General features: G+C 49.5%; 1 protein-coding gene across 2 annotated transcripts in view; it reads left to right on the top strand.

Annotated features, from left to right (window-relative positions):
* Ngef (neuronal guanine nucleotide exchange factor) overlaps nucleotides 1-22,455 on the top strand; it is a 91,041-nt gene that overhangs the window by 5,169 nt on the left and 63,417 nt on the right. The window lies entirely within an intron of this gene.

The raw sequence follows: 22,455 nt of genomic DNA, 5'->3' as shown, positions 1-22,455 counted from the left end.
GCAGCCCTCAAGAAAGAGGCAGAACTGGGCAAGGGAAACCAAGGCAAAACCCAGACCAGGAGATGGCATAGCTGGTCCGGGAGGACAGGCCTGGGGAGGCATTTGGGTTCCATTCTGAGCATTAAAAAGTCATAAGCAGGAGCACGATATGACACAGTGGTGCTTTATTTTAAAAAACTAGATTTGGGTATTTCCAGCAATTACCCCCTCTTTCTGCCTCATGGTCCTGATGAGCACCTCCCACAACACTAGAAGGGGAAGGGGGTCCTGGTCTCTGAAAGGCTGCACAGTCCTGGGTCCTGGAGGGCAGGTTCCTGCCCAGAGTGGCCCTGAGTGAAGATGGAGAAGCTCTGCTGTGAGGTGGGTGGCAGCCCAGATGGAGGCTGCAGGCTCCCAAGAGGGTGCAGGATGACCAGAGGGGACGTGAGGTGTGCAGGTGTCGGGGAGAAGGGGCAGGTGGGAAGGGGTCAGCACCGGAGGGGTCTTTGGGAAGACAGGCGGGGGGTGGCTGGGAGGAGGGGAAGGAGCAAGAGGACTGCAGGTGCAGCTGGGCAGGTTTCCTCCCCGACGTCTCCAGCCTTCTCAGGGACGTTTGAGACAAGGTCAGCAGGGCTGGAGATCCCAGAGCAGGCACGACATGACCGCCACAGAGAGCAAAAGGCACACGCTGTTGAAATCAAGTTGACCTGCTGGCCTGCCTCGCGCAGTGACCGTGAATCAACTGAGACATCCGTCTGTGCTCGCCCAGGCCAGGAGGCCAGAAAGGCCAGGACCCGTTAGGTCTTGGTCTATTAAGGCTCACGGTGGTGGCCAAGTGGGAGCAACTAACCCGGGCCTAGGGCACAACCTCTGGCATTTGATCAATGTGACTTGAGCACCTATGGTGTGTGACCTTCAAGGCCACCAGAGATCCCCACAGCCAGGGCTCAGGCTGGGGGCTTCTGGGTGGCCTGCTGCCACCTCTGCTTGGCACTGGCTGGTCGTGTTATGACCATCTGGCCTGCCTTCCAGTTCCCCCACTAGGCCGAGCCGGGCCTGGCCTGGGAAAGGGGTGCCCAGTAAATACTTGCTGGAAGGGGAAGGAGCCAGTGGAGGAGCAGCATGTGGGTTGGCTTCAGTGGGGGTGGGCAGGGCAGGGAACAGAGGGAGGCTTCAGGGAGCCCTAGAGGACACTACTGAGGGGGAGCGGGGGAGAGGAGGGACAGGCTGGCTACAGGTGGCTCTGCAGCATGAACCCCAGGTTCAACCAAGGCTGGAAGCCATCACCAGAACCTTCAGGAGACGGGTGGAACGAGAGGGAGAGAGAGGATGCGGGTGGCTCAGATGCAGGCCAGGACGGAGCCTGGATCCCATAGGGAGGAAGCACCCAGTGCTCTGCTGTTTTAGGAGCAGTGACCTTGAGGTGGGGCAGATTCCCAGGAATCTCCTTAGTGCAGGGAGGCCCCAACACCTGCCAGAGCCACTGGTATGCAGCACGCATGTCCTGCCAACCTCCCAGGAGGGTGTGGGCCGTTTGTGACTAAAGCACATAGGCTCAGGGATGCAGGCAACTTGTGTCAGATACGCAGAATGGCGCATCCTAGGAGAACTGGGGCTTGTGCCCCTGCCCTGAAAATGTGCAGACACACTCTCTGCACACATCCTCCAGAGAGGGTCTGCCTCACCGAGGCCAGTCTAAGAAGGTGGAGGCCACAGGAGGTCATTAGAAGGACTTCCTCTTTGTTACAGCTGGTCTGAGCCCCACTGCAGGGCTCCCAGGGAGGACCCAAGAATCTGCACTTCTGTCGAATTCCTGGCCACCGCTGCTGCTGCTGCAGCTGCTGCCGCTCAGAGCTAACCATGTAGTCAGGCAGCGGGAAGAGGGCCTGGCTCAGGACGCGGGGAGCTGGTGGCAGTGTTGGCTCATCTAGTTTGGCTCAATCCACTGATTCCTGTCACTCAAACTCAGAAGTTGTCCATAAAGCAAGAGTCCTGTAACCTCTGGGTATGCATCCTCAGCCTCTGGGCACAGTGCATTTGTCTGGTTTAGGTGGTTCAGAGGCCTGGGTCAAAGGGTGGAGGTGACCAAGGTTCACATTCAGGCAGCAATGGCTAGAACAGTGCGGAGTTGCTCCCTATGGGCTCCTGCCTCCACTTTGAAAAACACTTTCCGAGTTGCTTTCGTTGTAGTTTTCCTTTTATTTTCACATTCCCAAATGTCAATCATTTACTTTCCATGTTTACAATTTTTGACACACCCATCTACCACCTGTACCGTTAAGACTTTGCACAGATTGGCTTTAAATGAAATTCCTTATTTTATTTTCATCCTGAGGATTGGTGTCTGTGAAGGCACAGGTGTGATGTACAAATTGGATTTTTTTTTTTTTTTAGAAAATCTGTAACTGTTACATTTTTGAACATCTGACTGATGTACCTCTTAAAGTCACCTCACAGCCACAGGTTCAACTCCTGTGCTGCTGAAAGGAGGACGGGGACCATCTAGAGTTTGCTCAAATCTTGTCACTTCTTTAGATGAGAGATAGTTGAGAGAAACCACAGCCCTTCAACACCCTGTCATTATAGTATGCTTCTTTAAAAATGAAATCAAAGCAGAAATTCTGGCCTTTCTGCCCTGGTTTCCCTCCGTGGCGTCTGTCTCTCCTCTCCTCTGCCCATTATCGAGGCCCAGGCCCCTCCATGGTCTTGATTCCGCTGGCCCACAAACACGGGGCATAACCTCAGCTTTGCTGACCTTACTGGGGCCTGAGCAGTCCCCTCCTACCTACAGGCCTCTGGGGAGACTCTGGGACCAGACGTGAAGGCACTTTGAATGCTTCCAGCACTGCGCAGGGGAGAGAAGGCTCTGCAGAGGAAGGGATGAGGAGAACTGGTTGAAATTGCCTCCTGGCTGTTCTGCAGAGCCCCAGGAAAGGGTCTGCCCCACACTGGAGCCCTCAAGATCATCCAGATCTTCACTTCTGAAAGAGGGAATCTGATGGGCTCAGCCCAACCTCTGAGGCCAAAGGTCCACTCCACTTGGTCAGTCAGCACCTGGGGTCTGGGCAGTGGCATCCAGGCTGCCCCCTCTCCAGGGTTAGGTTAGACTAAGACACCAATATTGGCCCTGTCATTTTGATCAGGCTTTTTATAAACCCCCTTGAATGTGGGCTGGTGAGTTCACCACCACTGCAATCTGCAAACAGTTCCTGTACCAGAACCAACAAAGACGCAGTGTAGGGCAGGCAGCCCCAGCACAGAAACATCCCTATTTGGCTGTGGAAATGACCTTGCCCACTTTCACGGAGTCTGTTTTCCCTGAGACTCGGCACCTGGCGGGCCTGGCCCTCCTTCCTCTGGAACAAGCTGACCTTGCCCACAGGCAGCAGGGAGCTTGCCAAAGGCGGTGGCCTGAGGCCGCTCACCCTAGGAGTGGTCCTTGTCCCAGACTCACTCCCTCCTGTGGCTCACACCCAGTCTGAAGGCAGACAAGAGGACCGCAGTCACTGCGGCTAGCAGGCGACTGCTTTAAGAAAGTAGGTTGCTGTGTCCCCTCCCCTTGTCATCCCCTCTGAGCGGCTGCTGTCACCAATGTGCCCCGTGCCCCATGCCCCAAGGGGAAGGCTCTCAGCAGCTCCACCAGCCAGGCCCCTGAGACAAGGCCTAGATTTTGCTCCCTGGGATAGAGCTGGGCGTGGGGTGGGGGGATCTGACGGAACTTCAGTTTATATCCTCAAACTCCACACCTGCTCTTTATACTGAACTTATATATTTTACTGCCTTTCAGTCTTTATTCAGAAAAACAAAACAAAACAAGCAATTGAAACAACTAGAACATTTCGTTCAGTCCCCAAAGGGAGAGGAGCAGCCTGGGAGGACTGTCTGGGGCTCGTCTGTGCGAGGCCCGGCACCAGGCTCTCAGGCGTGTACTGCACAGGCATGTGGCAGAGGGGACAGAGGCTGCACACTCTGTTTGGGCTGATGGGAATGTTAGGACATTCTCTTCTGCCTGCTCTGCTGGGGAAGGGCCACATGGGTCTCACTGTGGGACCCAGCTGTGCTCAACATGGGGGACAGGGAATACCCACTAAGGACCCAGGCTAAACTCCATGGGTGAACGATGCAGGGAATGTCACCCAATAGACAGACTCCAAGGCTCCAGGGGCACGTCGAACACCCAAGGAGACCAGACCCATCCCAGACATGCAGGGGGCACACCTTCTCCCTGACATCTCCTCTCAGAGGTCCATTCAGCTGTAGCCCGGCTAACACCTCAGGGAAGGGGGCAGACCCACCCCACAGCTACAGCGCTGCCCTAGAGTGAGCTGGAGGAGACCACCACCCCGCCTGCCCTCCTGCACCAAGAAGCGAGGGACAGGCCATGCACAGCCACGTTGGGGCTGCTTGAGCCCTTCACCAGCCCAGGCACCCCACTGGCAGGTCGCACGTGGGTTGAGGGAGGGACTGGCTGAGCAGGTGGCAGTTGGCAGTCTGGCACTCTTTCCTTGAGCGGCTCCGGCTAGTCTTGTCCGGGCCCCTGGCAGCCCCTACTGGGCTTCCTGCCCTTGACCTTTGCTCTTTGATGAGGACAGCTGTGTGGCCATCTTTCCTCAGGGACCTGGCAGCCCCAGGTTGGAATCCCATCTCAGCCACTGAGGAGCTGTGTGGTCTCAGGCAAATTCCTGAGTGTCCCCGAACTTCAGACTTCTTAACAGGGGACAAACAATAGCCAACTGGTCTCCCTGTCCCAGGGATGTTGTAAGGAACAAAGGAAGTCAGGAAAGCACCAGAAACCAAACAGCCTGAGTCTCTCTGGGAGAGTGGAAAGCACACTCTGCAGCTCAGGGTGTGTCCACCTTCTCCATGTTGGAGACATGTTGGTGGGGAGGGAGGGAGTCACCGATGCTGTGGGCAGTGTGACACTGGGGCCCTTTTTCCCATGGTCTGACCCATTATGTTCCAGAAATCTCCACCATAGGCCCAAGGACAGTGCCCATCCTGAAGGGGCCAGAAGGCCCTGCTGGGTGTCCAGTGCTTGAGCCAGGAGGACCCAAGGCACAGGGTCCTGGCAGGCTCAGGACCAGAGAGAATTAAACCCTCTCTTCTGGCTAACTACAGAAGCCATGTCCCCTCAGGACTCTGAGCTGGTCCTGCACCTGGCCCTGGGGACACCAGGGTCTCCACACCATCCCTCCAGTACCTACTGCCCCTTGAAGAAGTCCAGAAGCGGCAACAGTGCAGGGTCAGGCTCCTTCTCCAGAGAAAAGGGGATTCTCCAGGTGCAGCCCCGCTACTGCGAACTTTTTAAAGTACACATTCTTCCCTGAATCGACCCCTATGTCAGTTCTCCAGGGGACTCTGCATCTGGCCCAGGTGAGAGCCCCTGCTGTGGAGGACAAGGATCAGTTAGGACAACTTGAGACAACGTGGACGAATCTCACAAGTGTAATGTCACAGAAAGGAGCCAGACACCAAAGAGAGCATTCTGAACGACCCCATCACATAAACCACCAACCGGGCAAAAGGAGGAGATGCTGTCAGCTGCGAGTTCCCCGCGGGCAGGGAGGACAGCGACGGGGATCCAGGGAGTTCTGGGGCAACAGCCATGCTCTCCTTTGGAATCTGGTTCTGGTTACCAAGCGTGTTCAGTTTGTAAACATTCAGCAATCTGTCCACTTAATAGGAGCGCTTTCTGTGTCCTACTGAATTTTTAAAAATTATTTAACCATGCGAAGGGCTAAACTAGAAAAGCCACCACCCCCTTCACCGTACATCGGTGTGAACCTGGTAAGTGGCTAACATCACATGGGGTGACCTCGGCCCCACTCCAGAGAGCTACAAGTCTGGAAAAGACTTTTACCCTCGATGGAAAAGATTTCTCGAATCCAACCTAAAAGCAGCCTCAACAGACACCAGGCCAAGCTAGCTAACTAGAACCAGAGAGAAGCACCATGGATCAACACAGCTGAAACGAGCGTTGCCATTTTTGGTAAAGGATGCTGCTCCCCCATGTTTCCTGGTCTGTAGACAGTGTTTCCAGGAAGCAAGCGATCTCAGGCAATCACCTAGCTGGGCATTTCACCAGGAGTTCATCTTTGGGCTGGTACCAGAAAGCCGGGTCGCAGGAGGGGAGACAAGGTGTGCCCGTTTGACTCTGTTGAGGGCTGTATTGGGGGCCAAGAGAAGAGCCCGGTGCTTTCTACCAGGGAAATTTCCAGGCCTTGACAATGTGGGATGTGGCTTTGGTGGCTCCGTGGCCCTCTGCCTGGAGATTAGCATAGATTCAGGTCTGCTCAGCTGGCCCTGCTGAGGACCACTGTCCCCACATTGGCCAGCTGTCTACTCACGGTGTGTAGACACATGAGCCCCCTCTATGCCTAACTAGAGGCTCAACCCCAGGATAATTGCCCCAAGTGTTGATCAAGTGCTCCACCACAGGGGAGAGGGATGGTCCACTTCTTCTAGAAGGATCTAAAGTCTCCCCTGGGTCAGGCAGAAGCCCTTCTGCATGCTCTTAATTGACCCTAGAATTTGGGATCTGGCCACTTAGCCAAAGAACAGGAGGCCCAAGAGAAAGCAGCATGCATGACTCATGAACCATGGGGGCCAAGCCCAGATGACCAGCCCTGCCTGCCCACACATACCACATTCCCTAGCGCCCCACCACAAGGCATGGGAACCATGAATTCTTTCTCAAAGTGGCCTGTTGCTTGAAGAAAATATGTATTGCTTTGATTCCTTTGGAGTTTACCTGGGGAATTTATTTTGAGAATCTAAAACAAGTAGATTCCCCTACTGTTAATCAATGTTCCAAACTTTTTTGGCATCCTTCCAATGGCAATAACAGCTTCATTGAGGCGTAATTTGTATCTCATACAGTCCCATCCATTTTGAATGTACAATTCAAGGGTTTTTAGTACATTCACAAAGACATGACGACTCCGTCACCAAATCAATTTGGGAACATTCTCTTATCTTCTCGAAAGGAATCCTGTTCCTATTAGCAGCCACTAACTTCCCATTTTTCACAACCTCTAAGGGCCCGGCACATAAGAATCTACTCTTTGGTTCTACGGAGCTTCCTGTGTCTCAAAATGCAATCGCCATGTGTGGTCCTTAGTGAATGGCTTCTTTCACTAAGCAAAATGTTGTCAAGGTTCATTCGTGGGTTTGGAGCATAGCAATACTCACTTTTTATGGCTTACTTTTATGCCCATACAATGGGCATCCATCCCACTTGCCATTCATCATTGGACAGACATTAGGGGTATTTCCACTTTTTTTTTTCCAGTTATGAACTCAAGCTGCTATAAATATTTGTGTACAACTTTTTGTATGAATGTATGTTTTATTTCTCTTGGGAATATGCTTAGGAATAAAATCCCCGGGTCGTCTGGTAACTCTGTTTAATCTTTTGAGGAACTTCCGGACTGTTCTCCAGAGTGCAGTATCTCAGGGTTCCAGGTTCACATTCTCACCGAAGCCTGTTATCGTCTGTCTTCAGTATACTCACCTTGGTGGGTATAAAATGGTATCTCACTGTGGTTTTGCTTTGCTTTTCCCTGACGGCTAACCATGTTGAGCGAGTTTTTAAGTGCTCATCGGTCAGATCTCCTTTGGGTATTCTTTGTTAAAGAAATCCACGATTTCAGGTTTTCTGTGAAGAGAGATAGTTCAGTTCTTCCTTTCCCCTTGGCTAGCCCTGGCTAGAAGCTCCCTCACTATGTGGAGTGGTGGTGTTGAGAGTGGACGTCCTCATCTCCCAGTCCTGAACAACTAAGTTGGATGTTTCTGTGAAGTTTATACATGCCCCTTATCAAGTTGAGAAAGTTTTCTTTCATACCTGGTTTGTTGCGTGTTTTACCATGAAAGGGTATTGAATTTTGTCCAACTCTATAGGAGTCCATGTGTCATGGAGTCCATCGGGTGTTTTTTTGACATTTATTCCATTCAAATGATTTTATATTAACTGATCTTGCAGGTTAGACCATTCCTGCATTCTTGGGATACATTCTATTTGGTCATGTTGTACAATCCTTTATTTCTGGGTTCAGTTTACTAGTATTTTCTCGAAGCTTTTTTCTTCTATACTAATAAGAGATATTGGTCTTGTGACATTTTTGATTGGTTTGTAAACTGTTTTTTTGTATTTGTGATGCTTCTTCTAATTAGAATTCATTTCTGAGATGGCCATTCTCTACCAACATCACATTCCTTTGATTATTGTAGTGCTTTATGGCATTTAAGAAGTAGGCTGTCTTTATTACCTGTATTTTCAAAATGTTTAAACTAATCTTTCTTGTCTATCCTGCAGATGAGCTTAATAAAAATTTTTATCAAAACATTCTGATGAGTTTTATATTTTGGGGAAACTATTTATTATCATGAACATAAAATTTGCTGTGAAAAATAAAGTTAATTATTAAGTTAAAATTTCATATATTTCCTTGGTGAAAAATTGACATCTTAAATATTTCCCTTTTTGGTACCATTTCTTTGAACTCAGGGACACTCCACCACTGAGCCACACCCCCAGCCCTATTTTGTATTTTAATTAGAGAAAGGGTCTCACTGAGTTGCTTAGCACCTCAGCATTGCTGAAGCTGGCTTTGAACTTGTGATCCTTCTGCCTTCACCTCCAGAGCCACTGGAATTACAGGCATGTACCACTACCCTGGCTTAAATATTCCATTTTTCTCTTCAAGAAAACATGAGAGCCTTCATTCATCTATCAGATTTTTCCTTTTATATATGATGCTTACATTTATCAAGATGGTTATCATATGGAAGTTCTATTTTTAATTTTTTTGAGAATCCCATGCTGTTTTCCACATGGCTGTACAGTTTGCATTTGACAGTGTATCTACACAAGGGCGTGTGAAGTTTCCCTTTCTCTACATTCCCACTGACACTGGTTGTCTTTGTCTCTTGGTAATAGCCATTCTAATTGGGGTGAGATGATGTCTCATTGTGATCGTAAGTTTCGTTTCCCTGATGATTATGATGCTGACCATAGGTAGACTAATCTATCTGTTAGTCTCTTATATGTCTTCTTTTGAGAAATGCCTATTCAGGTCTTTTTCCCATTTTTTTCTCTGGGTTATTTGTTTTTTGCTATACCGCCATCTGAATTACTTGTACGTTTTGGGTACCGGCCGCTTGTCAGATGCATGCTTTACAAACACTTTCTCTCCTTCTGTAGGATGTCTCTCTCCCTCTGTTGATGGCTCCTTTTGTTGTGCAGAAGGGTTTTAGTTGTGTACAGTCTGTCTGGTTTTGCTTTTGTTGCCTGTGATTCTGAGGTCTTATTGCCCGGATCAATATCATGAAACACCTCTCCTATGCTCTCTCCTGGTATTTTCATTGTTTTGGATCTTACACTTAAGTCTTTAATCCATTTTCAGTTGATATTTTTGCAGCATGTGTTAAGAGACATGGCCTGATCTCACTTGTGGCTCTCAGTTTCCCCAACATCGTTTATTAAAGAGACAGTCTTTTCCTTTATGTCCTTGTCACCTTTGTCACAAATCAGTTGGTGTGAATGCTACATTAATTCTGGGATCTTTATTCTGTTCCATTATTGGTCTTTGTGACTGTTTTTATGCCATTGCTATGCTGTTTAGGTTACTATAGTTTGGTAGTAAAGTCTGAGGTCAAATAGTGTGATGTCTCCATTTATTTTATTTTATTTTATTTTATTTGCTGGGGATAGAACCCAGGATCTCGTGCACGGTAGGCAAATGCTTTACCGCTGAACTATACCCCAACCCCTCCAGTTTTGTTCTTTTTGCTCAAGCTTGCTTTGAATATGTGGGATCTTTTGTGGTTCCATGTAAATTTTAAGATTATTCTTCCTATTTCTATGAAGGATGTCATTGGTATTTTGATAGGAATTATTGACTCCTCAGATTTCTTTGGGTAGTATTGTCATTTTAACACTATTAATTATTTCAATCCATGAACATGGGTTATCTTTCCATTTATTTGTGTCTTCTTTAGTTTCTTTAATCAATGTTTTATAGATTTCATTGTGGAGATCTTTTCACTTATTCCTGTTTTTTTTTTTTTCATTTGTAGCTATTATAAATGGGACTGTTTTCATGATTCCTTTTTCACATAGTTAACTATTAGTATATAGACATGCTACTGACTTTTTTTTTCTTTTTTTTTTGTGGTGGTGTTGGGGATTGAACCCAGGGCCTTATGCATGCAAGGCAAGCACTCTACCAACTGAGCTGTGTCTCCAGCCCTGCAACTGACTTTTGTATGTTGATTTTGTATTCTGAAATTTTATTGAAATAAATCATATATTACTTCTAGCAGATTTTTGGTGGAGTCTTTAGGGTTTTGTATATATGAGATTATGACATCTGCAAACAGCGACAATTTAATGGTAATATATCGTATCCTTGAAAATGTGAAGAGAGGATATTATGTGCTCTCATCACAAAAAATGATACTAGGTAACACATTTGTTAATCAGCTGGATTAAACCATTCCACCATGTGTCTATACCTGAAATATCCTGTTGCGTATGGTGGAACCATACGGGGTTGTCTGTTGATTATAAAACAGAAGATGAGACTTGGAGTGTAGCTCAGTGGTAGATGCTTGTCTGGCATGCACAAGGTCCTGGGTTTGATGTCCAGGACTGGAAGGAAGGAAGGAAGGAAGGAAGGAAGGAAGGAAGAGAGAAAGAGAGAGGAAGGGAGGGAGGGAGAAAGTGAGGAAGGAAGGAAGGAAGGAAGGACTAGAAAGAGAGAGGGATGGAGGGAGAGAGGGAGGGAGAGGGAGGAAGTAAGGAAGGGGGAGGGGGGAGGGAGGGAGGAAGGAAGGAAGGAAAGGAAAATAAAAGAAAGAAAAATGTCATCTTGGGTAACTCTGGGCCTGGGCTGAATTCTTTGTAATTCCAATAGTTTTGTTTGGTTCTTTTGGGTTTTTAGGCATGTAAATCATCACTTATAAATTATGATTATTGCACCTTCTTTCTGATACCTCATTTGCTTTATGTTTCACTGTGTTGGTCCAAACCTCAAAATACATGTTAACCGTGGTGCTCACAGGAGCCCTGCTCATGGTGAGAACCCACCCCAGGGTTTGTGATAAACTCTTTTTTATTTTTAATATTTTTTAGTTATAGATGGACACAATACCTTTATTTTATTTATTTATTTTTATGCAGTGCTGAGGATCGAACCCCATGCCTCACACGTGCTAGGCTAGTGCTCTACCACTGAGCCACGGCCCCAGCTCCTGTGATAAACTATCATGAGTTCTCCTTCTTGTCTCATTTTCAAAGGATTTTTACTGGGGATTGGTATTTAGTTTTGCCCATTGATCTACTGATATGCTATGTGGTATTAAGACTTTCGAATGATTACAAAATTGCCTCAACTTTATTTAAATTACTCTGAGAACATTTCAACAAAGGAATTAAAGCATTTCATTTAAGAGTTCATTCTTATTCTGAATCTGACTTACTTGGAAAACTCAATTTTTAAAAAATATTTATTTTTTAGTTGTAGGTGGACACAATATCTTTATTTCATTTTTATGTGGTGCTGAGGTTTGAACCCAGTGCCTCATGTGAGCTAGGCGAGCACTCTACCACTGAGCCACAGCCCCAGCCCCTGGAAAACTCAATTTTAAAGCTATACATATAAAAGTTTTATTGTGTCCCTTCATTGTTACTTATTTTTCCTCTTGCATGGTTCTGTCAGACGGCTGGGCTCCTTTTCAATTCTTGGCCATATACCATGTTTCCTCACCTTCCTCAGCATTGAGATCTGCTTGTCTTCTGTATTTATGATGATATGCTTTTCACTTCTTTTTCAAAAAATTCATTTATTTTTAATAAATTGATACATTGACATAGCTTTAACATTTTTAAAAATATTAAAAAGTTTGTGCTTTAAAATCTCCTTCCTCCCAACCTTATTCCCCATATGCCCTGGGAATCTTGCCCATCCCTCCTCTGTTAAAAGTATTGTAATATAAAATATAATTTTATATAAAATGTTTTATATAAAATACATATATATGCAACTATTGATACTAATTTCTCATAACTTCTTCCTGAAGCTTTTAGGTACATTCAGGTAAATCTGAATGTATTTTCCTCTTTCACACTGATGAAAAAATATAATACCTATTCTTCTGTCCTTTTTTTTTTTAATTTATTTTTTGGAGGGAGGGTAGCTGGAGATTGAACTCAGGGGCACTCAACCACTGAACCACACCCCAGCCTGATTTTGTATTTTATTTAGAGACAGGGTATCTCTGAGTTGCTTAGTTCCTCGCTTTTGCTGAGGCTGGCTTTGAACTCATGATCCTCCTGCCTCAGCCTCTCAAACTGCTGGGATTACAGTCATGGCCACCATGCCCAGCCTGTTCTCGTTCTTGAGAGATTCTAGAGTCCTTTCTTGAGCAGCGTATAGAGTCTCTTCTCTTCTTCTTTTGCAACTACATTATGTTCCATTATATCGGATGTTTAGAATTTTCTGATTGGTGTGACCAGTTCCTGTTTGGGAGACATTCAGGTTGCTTCCAATTGCCTGTTCCTGGACGAGGCTGCCATGCGTCACCTGCCGCAGGCCACTCCCTGTATGAGCAAGCAGATCCACAGGCCAGATTCCTACAGTTGGGATTGCAGGGTCAAAACCATTTGGTTTTTACATTCATAACTCTGCCAAACTGGCCCATTGGAGTGAAGTCAACGGAAAACCCCTCAGCAAGGGTGGGGGTGCCTGTTGTCCCTCAGCCTCACAGGTAGCTTTTCAAACTTTTGGCCAATTAGTAAGTGAAAAAAAATTTTTTTTCTTCTGGCTGGGATGGTCTTTCTCTTATGAGACCAGAGGCTGACAATCCCCTCACCAGTCTTTAAGGGTGTTTGTGGTTCTTCCCGGTGAGTGTCATTTTGTATCCTTCACCATCTCAGTCACATTCAGATTTTCCGAAGTTTAATCGTGTGCTACTCAACTTAATTTTTCCCTCCCTCTAGACAGCTAAGCTGTTTAGGGATCAGAGATGGCCGACCCAGGGACCTCCACCCCCTCTCCTCTCGGGTATGGGGAGTGGGCATCAGCAGGCTGAGGTCTGCCCCTGTGACTGGCAGCGCCCCTGTGACAGCAGTCACCCCTCTGCCCAGACGCTCTGGCGCCTCCACTGATGGCCCAGGTGTCTTGGGCCAGTGTTTATCTGAACCTCCCAACTCCACTGGAGCTGACTCTCCCAGGAGCCTGCCTTGTCCCCTCTGGCCCCAGCAGTTCATGCTTGTTTCTACACCTTCTAGGCTGGGGGACCCCATCGCTCAGCCTAGAGACCCCCTGGGCAGCCCCTAGCCCCTAGCACTTGCTACCTTCTGGGATCCAAGGAACCTTGGGAAGTTCTGTTTGGCAAGAACTGCACCAAAGACCATGGGGAACAAAGATAAGTGGGGCACCTCATTTCCTACTAGGACACCCCAGGCCATGTCCCTTTGGCCACATGGTACATGCTTTCCAACAGACCCTGCCTTCAGAAATGCTATGGCCCACACCTGCTCTGGTGTCGTAGGGGATATGTCAGCATATCCCCAACCTTGGAGAAGACAGGGGAGGTAACAAACAGGACAAGATACAGTCTCCCTAGACTCCCAGAGCCCTGTGAGCTCCCAGCGGGAGCCTCCCCTTCTTGCAGGGGCTCCTGCATAGGAGGTAACATCCCCATAAAGCTGAACACCATAATCAAGGTAATTAACACAGCCCTCACCCCCATGCTAGATGTTGGGTCCTAGAACTCACTGATCTTGTAACAAAATTTTTATCTTTTGGCCAACATCTCCCCATTCTCCCATCCTCAGCCCTGGACAACCAGTGTTCTTCTCCCTTCTTCTATGAGTGCTACTGTTTTAGCTTCCACATGAAAGTGAGAGCATTTGTCTTTCTGTGTATAGTTTATTTCACTTAGCATAGTGTCCTCTGTCCTCATCCATGATGGTGCAAATGGTAAGTTTTACTTCTTTTTATGGGTGAATAATATTCCATTGCACATCTGTACTACATCTTGCATATCTATTCATCCACCAATGAACACTTAGGTTAATTCCATATCTTGTCTATTGTGAATAATCCTGTAATGATCATGGGGTTTCAGATATTTCTTCTAGATCTTGATTTCAAATGGCCAAGAAACTGACTAAAACACTGGTTCTTTTATTTATTTATTTTATTCTGAGGATTTTGCTAAGTTGCTGAGGCTGGCCTCAAACTTGAGATCCTCCTGCCTCCGCTTCCCAGATTGCAAGGATTACAGGAATGTACCATCATGCTCTTGAGAATAAATGTCAACAAGAATGGGGTCCTAATTAGAATAATATATATCCGTACTTGTATAATTATATAAAAATGGGGTCCACTGTCATTATAACTAAAAAGGACCAACAAAAAAAATCCAAAAAATTTTTATTAGAAATATATTTTGAAGAAATATATTTGAGGGCTTTTTTTCTCACTTAGCTTGTATATCTATAGAAAGATATTTCTGTTGCTAGAAAGATATGGGTTCAGCATAAGTTCTATTTCTGCTTTCTAACGTTATAGCTGAAGCTGCTAGGAATCTTTTTTACATTAATAAGTGGATGGGAATGGAAGTATTTTACTAAGTCTGTCAAGTTATTTGAGCTCACATGAATTAGAGTGTTACAAATTAATTATAGAAATTATGCTAATGGTATTACCAACCCCAGTTTTAGTGTAAGCAAAGACTTGGAAATAAACGGACTCACAAAGTAAAAATATATAGAGAGATTTCCTGTGGATACCTTTCCACGTGAGGGGTCACTGGATCCTGGGGTGACTGGATGGTTCTATTTACTTTTCTGAGGAGCCTCCATCCTGCGTTCCACAATGGCTGCACCAGTCTGCACTCCCACCAAGCAGGCACAGGGGTTGGCTTTTCTCGGCATCCTCGCCAACGCTCACCTCTGGTCCTGACTGCAGCTGTCCTAGGGTGGGAATGATACCTCCCTGTGGTTCTGACGTGCACTCCCCTGGTGATTGGAGAGCACGTTTTCACACACCTTGGCCCATTTGCCTGTCTACATTTCTTAAGGACTTCAAAGCACAAGTCGGCTGCCAGCAAAGCTTCTTAATCTCACTGGTTACTATGAGCCTCTTTAGTGGATGAGCCTGGTGTAACCTGGAGTCTTGATTTGGGCCTCCACGGCGAGGTAGCTGCCTTCCTGCTGTCTGATTGTGATGGATTTTAGTGGGAAGCTGGGAGCTCAAACTACAGTCTCTCCCAAGGTTCACTCTGGTCTTCTGACAATGAGAGGCAAATTCTGAAATTCCCTCACACATGGCAGAAAGAGGAGAGAGAGCCGGTGGGCCAGACATCAGGCACGGGGAAGGTTCTCGCTATCTTGAGTGTCCCCCATAGGCATGTGTTGAAGGCTGGTTCCCCAACTGGGTGTTCTTGAGACTCAGTGTAACCTCCAGGATGTAGGACCTGGTGGGAGGTTTCAGAGCCCCTAGGGCCTGTCCTCAGGGCACCTGGACCTCTTCTTTCTCTTTCTTGCTTCCCAGCAATGAGGTGAGAGGTTTTACTGAGCCAGGCACTTCCGCCATGATGGGCCTCAGCCCACACCACCACCTGAAGCCTAAAAGCAACCGGCCCTTTCAGTCACAGACTGAGACCTCAATGAGCTGAAAGAAATGTTTTATTTTTGTAATTTGCATCTCGGGTGTTCGTTATAGCAACAGAAAGCTATCAGAGCTCTAGTTCTGGCCATTTTAGCTCTGTCACCCTCCAGGAAACAGAGAGATGCCTGGGGTGGCTGGGGGCTTTCCCAATTCTCCCACCCACTCTCTTTTCTAATTCATTTCCCAATTCCTCATTGCCTGTTTCTTCATTCATTCTGCCTCTTACACTGCGCACCCACTGTGTGCAAATATGCAGCCTTACAAAGCATTACTTTCCGAAGCTCCGTGAGCTTCTTTTAAAGTTCTCTCATCCACGCCTTTTCTGGAAAAATAGACATAGAACTTTATTCTTTGAAAAGTTCCATTGTGTGAACTCTCCCCACCCTGCCCTAGGCCGGCCAGGCCTGCAGGCTCCCTCCTCCATCCCTCGTCCATCTCTGCTCACAGCTTGCTTCCCCTTTACGCTCCTCCCTGGCCACTTCTGCCAACAGGGGCATCTAGCTTGTTCCTTCGCCTCTGGCTTTGCCACTCTGTCAAGGGCTCTCTTTGTGATGAGGGTTATATATAGACGGGCGTCCCATTCCTCTCTGGCATCTCTCTTTCGTCCTTTAAAAGAGAAGTTCTCTCAGCTTTTCTGAGCCACGGTCCAATTCTCAGTCTCGGGATTCCTGTGGCACCATCAGGAGGGGATGCTGTGTGCACTTGGCCATCATTTCTCTGCACGTGGATTCTGCCCATTTCTAACCCACTTCCTGTTTTGCGTGTGGATGTCACAGGTTGCTAGGTAAGTGGTGACAGCAGCAGGGCGTGGGACCAGGTGGCTGCTGGAGTCGAAGGCCTGAAACTCAGCAGCCGTGTGGGCCTGAGGATGTTCGAGTCTCACTGTTCTGGTGGCCTGGCTAGCAAATGTTGTTTGGATTAGAGACAATGACTGGGGCTGGGCTGAGCTCAGTGGCAGAGCCCTTGCCTAGCATGAGCGAGGCCCAGGTCCCACCCCAGCACCGCAAAAACAGACAAACATGCTAAGTTGGTGCTCATGGGTCGTTACTGCAGTTCGCATTTAACGTCAGGCCACTTTCTGGTTAGCTGCAGCCCTAGGCTGGACGCTGCCCCAGTGGACAATTTTCGATTTCAGTTTCCCAGCCCAAGGGCCACCTTTCTCCCATCTTGGCGGCGGTCTCCCTCCAATTCCAGTTCCGTTTCCCAGAGCAGTAGTTCTACAGCCTTACAGGAAAGCGGGGTTCATGGTTACTGTCCTCCCTCATTAGCCAAGAGCAAGCCAACAAATCCCGTTCAGAAAGCTTTGCCTCCCCTCGTGTCCTGCCTGGCTCCCTGGCTTCCTTCTTCAGGCCTTGCTCAACAGTAGCAGAGAGGCTTCCCGGCCACCACCTGACCCAGCACCCACACCCCACCCACACCCCTGCCGCCACCACTTCAGGTGTTGCTTCTAGAGGGGAGGCTCCTGCCTCCGTCCATCCCTAGTCACCAAACCCACCACTGTCTGCACTGACCTTGGTTCTAAAAGGTCCCCACCTACTCACTTCACGGCTGGAGGACCCTCCCTGCTACCTCCTGAAGCCGCCGCTGCTGTCCCCCTAGAGCGGGCAGAGCCAGCTGGACGTCAGGCCCTTGCTCCAACACCCCACCCACCTTTCTTTTGTCCCCTTTCTGTTTCTCCCCTCCCAACCTTTGCTCCCAATTTCTGAATTCCCACTTTTAATTTCCCAAGGTCCTTCTCTTCCTCTCTTTGGGCATTTTGTCCCCGTCCTGTCCTTTGTGCAAACTCAGAACACCAACACACTCCCTGTGAGCTGGCCGCAGCTTTGGCCTTTCCACCACCCAGCCGGGTGTCTGCAGACATCCGCTGCCCCAGTGCCTTCTTGCCTGCTCTCCCTCTGCTGCCTGGAATCCTTTGTCCTGAGAGGGAAAGAGAGCCTCGTTGACAGCCAGGTGGGCCCTGTCTTACCTGGAGCAGGCCACGTTCCACTCAGGCCCAGGATGCTGTGAAACGACGCAGGTGGCCTCGGATCTGCAGCCTGCCTCTCTTGTACGGCAGCTGGGAGGTGAGGGTGGCCTCCAGGAGTCCCATCCTCAAGGACAGTGAGGGTTCTGCTAGCCCTTCCTGTTACCCTGAGGCCCTCTCCCTGTCCCGCATCTCTCAGGCCACCCTTCCTTGTCACAGGCCCCACCTGGCTGGCTAGCATGCCTCACCATCACCACAGAGTCCTGGGTCCCTCCCTGAGGGTGGGAGAGGCCTCAGTGTCACTTGCTGAACACTTGCCCTAGGGGCTCCTGGCTGGAGCCATCTGGCCTCCTCTGGATAATTCCTTCCTGCTATTGAGCCCAGGCCGGAGCCTGACAGCCCAGTTCCCCCTGCAGCTGCGGACTCCCTGTGACCTGCTCCTCACTGGAACCTTCTCTGCAAAGGACCCTTCTTCCCCCTGCCCTCTGCCTTGTAACCACTGTCCCTCCCTGACCCCTGAGAGCTTCCAGAAGGCTGAGCCTCCTCTTACTGGGCTGTCCAGTCCCGAGGGGCCTGCTTCACAGCAGGTGTGCAGGCCTCTCCTGCAGACTTGCTGAAGGCCCTCGTTCCTGGGTGGGAGTCTCTCCCACCTCTTTCTTCATTCCTGTGAGAAGAAGCAGAAGGGGCCAGCAGGGGCAGCACCTGCTCCAGCTCCCTGTCTTTTCTCCTGGACCTCCTTCCTCCTGCCTCAAACCTGGGATTTCTTTTTGCCTCTGGCTTGAAGATGCTCCCCAGACCCAGCCAGAGCGAAGGGCAGCAGTGAGAGGAGCTAGCCCAGGGGGCTTCTCCTCCTGCTATGGAGACTGGGGTTCTGCCCCTCTCCACCTTGCTTGAGGGTGATCCAGGGGCTGGCAATATGGGCGTTCCCCAAGAGCTCATCACAAACGCAGCCTCAGCCCCACCCAGCCCTCCTGAGTCAGAATCTCAGTTTCAGCCAGATCGCTGGTGATTTCTGCAGTGAATGTCTGAGAAGCACAGTTCTGGAGCCTCACTTCCGGGCCCAGGTGCCCCCACCCCCACCCTAGGGGCTGGCTTCAGTTGCCACAGAGGGGCCTGTTCCCCTCCACCACCTTCCCCCAGGGGCCCTGACCTCCAGGCCACTGACTCACACAGAAGGCACTGGCCCTCAGCCCAACGCTCTGCAACGTTGGCTCATGGGCCTGAGCTCTAAGGGACGGAAGAGATGGCTGCTGCTGCCTCTGATTCACCCAGGCCCATCTGCAGCCAGGATATAGAAGAGATTCTTTGGATCACATTCTGCATTGAATGAGTCAGGCAGAAGGGGTGTGACCCCTGCCTCACCAGTACCAGTGGTGTGATCCTGGGCATGCAGCTAAAGCTCTTGGGCTGCAGCTTCCTGTCTGTAAAGTGAAGCTAAGCATGGTGTTGACCTCACCTGGAGGTCGTGGGGCTCACCTAAGGTCATCCATCCATCCAGTCTTTGTTGTAAACAGCAGAGGTTTATAGAGTGCTATTTTGTGCCCAGCACCAGTGAACCAAATGGACCAGGGAGCAGGGAGGGACTAAAACCCATGTGTGCTCACTTGTGGGCCTTTGGCCATTGAGGGTCTGCTAAGCGGATGATGGATGGATGGGTGCTCTGCAAGTGTGACCAGGCCCCTTGGTCGCTTCCAGACAGAAGGCTGCCCCCATGCACCTCCACCCTGAAGTCAGTTCTGGGTCAAAAAGACACAGCCACTCAGGAGGTCAATGGAAACATTAGAAGACTGTTTCGGTGTGAGGGCCCACTGGGTTTAATGGACACAGAAGAACCAGAGTGATTGTAAAAAGATTCCAGGGCCCAGTGCAGTGGCGCACACCTGTGATCCCAGAGGCTCCGGAGGCTGAGGCAGAAGGATCACGAGTTCAAAGCCAGTCTTAGCAACTTAGCGAGGCCTTGAGCATTAAGACCCTGTCTCTAAAATAAAATATTAAGAAAAGCTGGGGATGTGGCTCAGTGGTTGAGAACCCCTGGGTTCAATCCCTGGTTAAAAAATAAAAAATAAAAAAATCCAGACTTGGAGCACATTGGCCTGAAATAACCAATAATTGAGGCAGGATTAGAGTCGTTTTTCAGGTAGTTTTACAAGTTCTTCGTGTGTGTGTGTGTAAAGGTCTTAAGGATGGTAAGCTTTGGGGGTATATTTTCTCAGAGTCAGAGCCTTCTTATTTAAAGAAAGTGGTTGGAACAGCTTAAGATCAATCCCCTGGCTCTTGTCATACCACCAGCCTCCTCTAGGGCACTCTGAGCCTCCCTAGATCATTGCACTTGAGAGTCAGAGGAGCTGCCAGGACCCCACCTGCTGCGTCCTGGACAGGAAACCGAGGCCTGACTTGCCCAATGCTTCAGGTGATTCCAGGCAGCTGGAGGCAGAGATTGGAGCCCTGGTCTCCTGACCTCCAGCTCAGGGCCCTGCAGCAATCCACACATCCAGGGTCCTGCAGGGGACGCCAATAATGGGCTGAGGAGAAAATGCAGCCCACCCCGCTGAAAAGGCCTGTGCTGCCTTGTTCCACCTCCATCCGTGACGGTCAGGAGAGGGCAATCAGTGGGGAGTCTACCCAGGTCAGTGGTCCCCAGGAGCTGGGCTGCAGGGCAGTCAACTACTGCAGCCCTCCCCAGAAGAGATCCTCAGGGTGGGGACTACTCTGTACCCTGATGGGCTGGGGGCCCATGAGCTCCACTCTCTTGTTAAAACTCATGGAGCCGCACACACTCTACACAGGGCTTGTTCTACTCTGCATAAACCATACCTCAACTTTTAAAAATGCAGCCTAAAATGATAGTGGTGACAATCATAACAATAACAATAACCTTGGGTGCCCAAACAGTCCACATTAGGGCCACAACACCCAGGTCTTCAGGACCCGGAAGCATGGGGAGGCGGTCCATCTGCTCCAGTGCGAGGTCTCTGACTACGGACGCCCCTCCCCAGTGGTTCCTTGGCCCAGCATCCTGGACCAGCCTGCTCCAACCCAGACAGGCTCATTGCACCTCCCCACTACCACTGCCATCACTGCCTGGTCACCTGGTCACCGCCAGCCAAATTCCTTGCCCAAACCACATGAATCATGATGCTGACTCCTCAGATTCCTCACCCCTACCCCATCTTGGTCCAGGTGCTCATCTGCCACACCTATGTGACATCTGCCCTTGGAAGGGTCACTGCACCCCAGATCAGCCTATCCAGGGCTTCCTGGGACCACACTGCATGCTCAGTCAGAGTCTTCAAGGGCCTCCTGCCACCAACAGGATTCAGAGACCTCCACAGACTGGCCCAACACACAAGAGTTCCTACATTATCCAAGGACCCCTGCCATCATACTGCCCCAGACCCAGCTCCAAGCTGATGGTAGCTAAGAGCTGGACCAAGACAAGAGGCAGGAGGTGTAAGGGAAAGGAGAGGAGGAGACGTCAGCGGTAGGTGTATGTCCCTGAATCCTGAAGCCTCAGAGCCTCCATCTGAATACCTCCAGTGACAGGGAACTCAGCCCCGCAGCAGCCCCTACAGCTCGCCTTATATTGTCTTTGCTTGTGGTATTCACTCCAGCTCTCCCTCCCGCAGGACCCTGGAGGACCTGGAGGTGACGATGGTGATCTCTTTCCTCACGACCTCTCAGCCAGGGCCCATCAGAGCAGGGCCAAGTGTCTCCCACTCATCTGGCCAGGATAGAAGCCTCTTACTCTGTCTCTTTCATGTGGCTCAAAACCAATTCAGTTTTTTACATCCTCTGTTGACTCAAGTTGAACTTGTTGTGAATGAAACTTCCCCGTGGTTTTGGGGTTCCTTGTCATGTTTGTAATAAGCATCATCCTCTGGGCACTTCTGGGAGCCATGTGGTATTCATTGTCCAACCAAGCTGAGATCTCTCAGCCACTAACTACACAACCCTCTCTGTCACCTGAGATAGCAGCGGCATGACTCTCTGGCTGGACAGGACCTACTGATCCCAGAGTGCATGTCTCGGCTTTCATGGAAAGAGAAGCTGGGGGCAGAATGGCACTCCCCAGGCCCACGAGCCCAGGCAGTGCCCCTGTGCCGGGCCATGCTGCTCTGAAGTGGCTCCCTTCCCGGCACACTGTACCTCCCAGTGCCTGCACGCTCACCTCTGCTTGGCTGATCATGTGTGGGCAGGTCATTAACAGAGTACGGCCAGGGCTACAGGAATGTGGGAAGCATGTGCTATCCCCAGGTGAGCCTTCTGCACCTGCATCACAGGCAGTTGGTTCTGGAAACCAGAGCGGGCTTGAACCCCACCGAGTCCTCAAATCTTCCTACCCAGAGAGCCCTGATCCCCACCCAAAATAAACAAAGACATCCTGAGCCTTGGGTGGGATCCTGGAGCTTCTAATTGATCCGCTGCCCTGATCAGGGTGCAAGACGACACTGGGCTCAGCTGGAAAAAGGGGTTGGGTGGGAAGGAGATGGTCACCCCAGAGGGAGGTAGACATTGTGTAACTCAGCCCATGGGGCAGCCACGGGGTGGGGACCCTCAGTGCCCCCCAGCTGTCATACATGGTTCTATCATGGACTTGGCTACCAGCTGATCACAAGAGGTTTGTCCTCATGGGCTCATCTCTAAAGGCTCTGTCGTGACCCCTGACCCTGGCCGACGCCTCTCTGCCATCTTGCCATGGCTCTCTGTGTTTGCGTGTGCAAGTCTCTTCGTGATGCTATCCTGAAGTTCTCTCCCATTTTTTTGTGCTCTTTTTCTCTAGAATTATTCAGGAAATGTTTACTTGAAAGTTAGTTATACAAACCACTTAAAGCA

This window comes from Marmota monax, unplaced genomic scaffold, assembly GCF_021218885.2.
Source record: "Marmota monax isolate L192 unplaced genomic scaffold, Marmota_monax_Labrador192_F-V1.1 WCK01_AAM20220418_F8-fsc00041, whole genome shotgun sequence".
Taxonomy (NCBI): Eukaryota; Metazoa; Chordata; class Mammalia; order Rodentia; family Sciuridae; genus Marmota; species Marmota monax.
This window is presented reverse-complemented; position numbering and strand designations above follow the sequence as displayed.